The sequence below is a fragment of the Engraulis encrasicolus genome, chromosome 12 (assembly GCF_034702125.1).
Source record: "Engraulis encrasicolus isolate BLACKSEA-1 chromosome 12, IST_EnEncr_1.0, whole genome shotgun sequence".
Lineage (NCBI taxonomy): Eukaryota > Metazoa > Chordata > Actinopteri > Clupeiformes > Engraulidae > Engraulis > Engraulis encrasicolus.
In genome coordinates this window covers 26883670-26890200 of record NC_085868.1, presented here as the reverse complement: position 1 = coordinate 26890200, position 6531 = coordinate 26883670, and the positions used below count along the sequence as shown (strand labels likewise).

Below are 6531 nucleotides of genomic sequence, written 5' to 3'. Positions count from 1 at the left end.
GTGTAAGTACAGTATTGGCGGGCTGTGTAGTCTGCTGTGCGGACGCATGGAAACGGATCACTACCGGCCGCCCACACCCACCCACTGCAACAGTTAAAAGGTTGTTAAAAATGGTAAAACTTTTTGTTCTTTTGCTTGTCAAGACACTTGTCAAGCTTGGTAACAAAAAGAACTAAGAGGATTTAAGTATACAGACATTTTTCTTTCAAATTTCATAGTTTTAGTTTATGCTTGGCGTCTTTCAGTCGTGATTGCGGTTTGCGGTGTAGCCTAATCCGTCTAAATGAAGTGTGAAACTGCCAAATCGGATTAATAAATCATATTTTATACTAGGCTACTTGCATCTGTGCCTAAACTGTCTCAACTTTGGCTTTGGAAAATAAATAAAGCAAGCGCTCAAACAGTTCCTTTTACCTTTCATATGTTTCTTACTGTCCTCTAGTGCAGGGTGATAAGGGGGGGGGGATCACTATATGGATTGCTTTAGATCAAAACAACAATATATATCCAGTATATACGTGTATCACAATATTCCACAATTATGTAGCCTATGTTTTCAATTATTGTCTGTACATTCTTTTTATTGTGTTGTATTGCAAAACTATGTTTCTTTAAAATGAGTGTTTTAATTCTTCTTTTTACAGTTATATGAACTTAGAGTGTGTATAGTGACAACACATGTTATTAAATTATATTACATAGTATATTAGATGTAATAATGGATAAAAGGACGATATCACAATATGCTCACAGTAACAACGATTGAGGAGAAAGGGCACGACACTTTTTAATCATGATATATTGCAGTGTGACATAGTGAAATCGTAACAAAAGAAACTGCTGAGTTCTTGGCTTTGCTTAATTTTCAACCTGTGTAAAGACTCAATATGCTTTTCCCGATATGCATGTTCAAGTACAATAGTAAAAGGTTATTAATGAATTATGAAATAAGAAAATGTTAAAGGTGCACTGTGTAATATTTTAGTAGTTAATTTCCACAATTAATGCTGCCCATTCACAAATGCTTTTTTTTTTCACTAAAAATTACCATGAAAGTCTATGTATTCATTATGACTGGGAAAACTACACTTTTCATACATGACATACATGTCCGCAATTTTGAATTTCCAGAAATAGACATTTTAGCTGCAACATTTACTGTACTTTTTTCATACTAGTAAATATCAGTTTATTACTTAAGTAGTAAATATTCACAAAAAGGCCACAATCCTACCGTGTATCCTAATGTTATAGGATATTAATATTGAAAAAAAGATATAGGCCTACGTTTTCATTTTTTACTATCTACTTATTGGTGGTTATTCCTATGTGAAATAGTCAAGAAACGACACATGGACAAATGTAAGTCTTTGAAATGTAACAAATAAAATCAACAACTACGTATATAGCCTAAATGCAAATTTTACACACACTTTGAGGAGAACGTGACATTCTGCTTGGCATTATACCTAGGAATGGCCTGTAGCTGTCCTTGTCCTATCATCAAAGCACAGCACAATGTCTTGGAGAGCATGATGCAATGCAATATACAGTACAAAACTAAGAGTTATTGAATTTGGCTTTAAACCGCACCCATGCCAAGGCCTACAGCCAAAGTGTATGCATGTACATGTTTAGCACAGCACAATGTCTTGGAGCTTGATGCTGCTTTATTAAGATTTTTTGTTTTGCCTTTTTCAACTTTAACCGATAGGACAGTGTGAGAGGTGGACAGGAAGCGAACTGGGAGAGAGACGGGGAGGGGTCGGCAAAGGACCCGGGCTGGCAATCGAACCCGGGTCGTCAGCAGAACAGCAGGCCAGTGCCCCACCGGCCCATCCTGCTCATTGAAATTGCTACCTGACAAATCGAATGCATGACTGTTAACACATATGTTCTTTTCGAACAGCTATAAAAATGCCACTGTAGCCTCGTTTTGTATCTGTTGTGGGTAGGGGTTTAAATAATAATCTAAATGTGTCAATGCATCGACCCTACTGCTGACAATTTAATCGAATTGTATCATATTGCGGGACATTCTTCAGTATCGAAAATAATCTAATCGCTGGCCCCTGTCCAATGCCCTAGCACAGTGATTCTCAAGCTGTGGGCTGGGGCCAACTGGTGGGCCCTAAAGGTATTCTCAGTGGGTCTTGAAATCATTTTCTAAAAATCTAAATAATATTTTTGTGTGCTTTGCAGTTGATTCATTTGAGTTTTATTGTTTATTGGGTCAAGAAGTGGGCCCCGAACATTAGTGACAATTTCAAGTGGGCCCCAAGTTGGAAAAGGCTGGGAACCCCTGCCCTAGCAAGTGGAAAAGTAATTGGAAAAAATCGAATCGAATCGCATCGCATCGTGAGGAATTCTAAAGTATCGTTACTAATCTAATCCTTGCTTTAAGCAATTGATACTGTATCGTATCGTCATGGAGGCTGTGATTTACAACCCAAGTTGTGGGACACTGGAGATATAAACAAGCCCATCTGTTTGTCCATAGGGAGACACTTCTCACCTGAAACACATGAGCTGGAGCTAACGGGATTAGAGAGGCTTCTGCAAGTGTACCTCCAGACACCCAGAAAGCAGACAGAGGGATTTGGGTGTTGACACTGCCGAACTCTGTAGCTTAGTAATGCTGACACACACACACACACACACACACACACACACACACACACACACACACACACACACACACACACACACACACACAGGGTTTTGGGGTGTTTCCGAAGGACAACAGTCCTGAGTAACAGCCTGCTGTCTCAGCTTTTTTCCTTGCTCTGTGTGTCTGTGTGTGTGCAGTGATGGGGATGACAGACCTGCTGCCATGTGTGGGGGTGGGGGTGGGGGTGTGGGTGGGGTGCAGGCCTCTGGGGACAGGCAGAGGGGAGCACAGGGCTCCAGGGGCCCGGCAACAGAGGTCCCTGGCAGGCCAGCGGAAGAAAGGCTGGCGGTCCCCAGTGGGACAAGACCAGCTGTTGGGCTACGCGCAGACAGTCCAGGACAGACCAGCCCAGCCCGACCCAGCGCAGCGCAACACAGCCCAGAACAGCCTACCCCAGCCAGTGGCCCTTTGGCTCTTCCTCCATAGTCATCGTCATCGTCTTTGTGATGGGCGCGCTCACTCGCACCATTGCATTTCCCCTCTGGATCCTCCACTTGCCGCCGCCGCCTAGTCATGATCAAGAGTTAAGGGCCTCATTGCTACAGTGTGGTTCTAGTTTCAAGCTTGTATTTCACACAAAATCAACATACACACACACACGTTTGTCCTTCACTTCACATATATTTTTTGTCTCTCAGCTCCTTTATTTCCCTCTGGATTAATATATGATACGTACTCTACTCTGTCCTCCATGAAATCATTAAGTCACAAGCAGACACTACACTACACACAAACCCATCCATCCATATTTGAATACACCTCAAACCTCAAAATATTTCCCCTGTAGCCAAAACACTTTTGTTTTGACCATAAACTCAGAAATTTTACAGCCTCAAAAATATTTCCATACATCCAACACTATGCCCTGGGGTATTAAATATCATCAACGTCTAACATGAACCAACATGTCCACACCTGTAAAGGTCATCGCGAGAGCTTTATTCGACAGAAGCCAGAGGGAAGTCTCATCCTAAATGTCATATATAGCCTAGGCCTACCCCACTAATGAAAACTGCATGTAGGAACCTGATTGAAGGTGTCTCTGACATTTCTTTTGGGCGAAATGAACCCAAAGTTTAAAGAATCCAGTTGTTTTTATTTGAGCCACAGGTATGAAGCATTGATGGCACATGTCAACGTTGAATGAGAAACCGACACCCATGTCTGTGTTCTTTGGCTTATTGGAGCCCATGGCTAAGAGTTAATTGGGGGCATGTGATTTAAATGGGATACCTGAATTTTGGTATTCTGCAAATCACAGGTTTTTTGTTTAAGTCCAAACAATGGGCAACCATTTCTTCTGCTCCAAACGACACAGGGGCTTACAAGAATTGTAGGTCACCAAGCCAGCGATGCCGAGTGGGCCAGTTTGCGTTGCGCACACACAACTATATCATTAAAAAGCGACCGAGGTCAGAACAATAGCCCCTCGGCAGACGGCAGTGATTTAAAGTAGAAAGTGTGGCCCTACCGTCCGCCACACAATGGGCCCACAAAGGCAGTTACCCTCTCTGGATAACTGCCATCTGCTCACCACAAACGCACGCGCGCAAACACACCCACCAGAGACGTTTCATCCCCTCGCTCATTATCTATTGCCACGACCCCCCTTTCGTGTGTCTCTAACTGAAGACAAGTCACTTAAAATTTTACGAAACAGGTGCAGTGCACTCCCCTCTTGTAACTGGATATGTTTTGAACAGTTTACCAAAGATCGCATCCAACGGTTAAAAAAGGCCATCAAGCAAGCTTATCACGGTGACCCGTTGGATTCTGTAAAGCCACCATACACGCTGTGCAATGTTACAAGATGATGCCTTCATTCTCTCTTCAGAGGAGAGCAGGGGCCATTCCAGACATTTATTCTTGGGGTGGCAAAGGGGTGGCGAAATGTATTTCAGGGGGGCATGCTCCTACACTAAGGGAAAATGATAAACGCTATATAATCGACACACACACTTATGTGATACAGTGAATCCCTTAAAGTGAAACCCTGCAACCTAAAGTTCTATGTCTGAAATGATGTCAAGCATTAAGGCTATTGGTCACAATCAGGGCTCTTAATTTGGGTGGCAAATCGTATTTCTGGGGGGGCAAATGCCACCCCCTGCCACCCCTTAGAACCGCCCCTGGAGGAGAGTAGACTGACGTTCGGGATATTGATACGAACTTGGGCCTACCCAAAATAAAGCGCAACAGCATCCACATCCTATAATAATGTCAGCGCATTCACAATGTGTGTTTACGTCTCGGTAGGTGATGCATGATAAAAAACATTTTCTACACACACTTTAGTTGCAATAGGCTAGTAGTCGTTCTCGGCTTGTTTAGAGTTTAAATTTTAATTTGCTGTGGCTAAGTTAGCCTCCGAAAAGCGAATGGCCGCAATGGAAACATTTCACCACCGCCACTCAATGTGACGTTCATTCCACATGGCATGTCGCCTGAATGAACATTCATTCCCATGCTTTGCCGAAATGCAACAATAAAATTAATTCCATACGTACCGTAGGACGCATCCCCGGATGCTGGTGCACGGAGTCTCACTTCCTCAGTGTACTACATGCCAGTGGACCCCAGAAACGTGTTGATGGAAACCCGCTTGCAGTTGCCTACTGTTGCAGTTGACTGCTAGATCGCCACCGAAGGCCGAAACATGCACTTGGCAGAGATAACCTGTCAGCGCGTCGGAGGCACACCTGTCCTGTAGCCTATGGCCTACTGTGCACTGCGAGTGAGATAATTATATGGACGATGACAGATCCACGATATGCATTTTGTGACCAGCATAACTTCAAACGAAAACGTGGTGATTTATTTTCAAGGGGGAACAGGGACAGGGTTTCGTGCAAGCTTGTAGCTTTAAATATTACTCGGTGTAGGCTATTGCAGTCATACGCCTATAAAATCAGCAGCACCATGTCTCCCACTAGCGGCGATTTTTAGTTACAAAGCCCTGCCCCAGGAATTCGTATGTTTACATTTACTAACAGCATTTAAAATAAAATTAAAATAAAGCCCACCCAGATCCATTTTTAAATAATAGCATACTGCTTTGAAACAAACACACATAAACATGTTCAGAACAGGAGACGCTTTTAAAAGTGTTTTACTATAACAAAGCAAAATGGAATTTATAACAAGGAAATGTGGGGTTTTTTTTCTTCAGAAAGAATGCTCACAAAACTCTTATACAGTTAATTCAGTTGTGCAAGTCATGGTCCTTTATCCCATTTTGAAATAGTACAAAATTAAACTTAAACGGCACAAAACAAACAGGCACAAAAGTACTACATCCTTTTAAAAAGGTCAGAAAACTACAGTACTTTTTCCTAAAACATTCAAATGTTTTCAATACATTTCGCACATTTAATGCTGGAACCAGGAGGGTTTTACTCAAAGTTAAGCAATAACACAAAAAAGGATGAATTCTTTCCATACAACAAACAACTGACAACCCTAGGCATTCCAACATATTGGTACACACAACAACAAAATATAGTAACAAAAATAAAATAAAACAAAGTAAAAAATAAAAGTTAACATTTCTGCCCTTTGTGTCATCTAAAATTGCACCATTTACCCCTGGCTTTTGATTGTTGCTGGCAGGTGACTGGAGCAGACAGGGGACGCACTGTACTTCAGCCCATGGTGACTCAACTGATAAGGCGCTCTGGTGAGTGGTGGGCCACTTGTTTAACGCAGATGCACACTATACACGCACGCTTCGCACAGACAGACATACACATACGGTGTACACACACACACACACACACACACACACACACACACACACACACACACACACACACACACACACACACACACACACACACACACACACACACACACACACACAC

General features: G+C 42.4%; 1 protein-coding gene across 1 annotated transcript in view; it reads right to left on the bottom strand.

Annotated features, from left to right (window-relative positions):
- LOC134459604 (probable ribonuclease ZC3H12C) overlaps positions 1–6474 on the bottom strand; it is a 37911-nt gene extending 31437 nt beyond the window's left edge. The window contains exon 1 of the mRNA XM_063211954.1: positions 5179–6474. The gene's annotated coding sequence lies outside the window, so the exon portion shown is untranslated. The remainder of the gene's footprint in view (positions 1–5178) is intronic.
- Between the last annotated feature and the right edge of the window lie 57 nt (positions 6475–6531).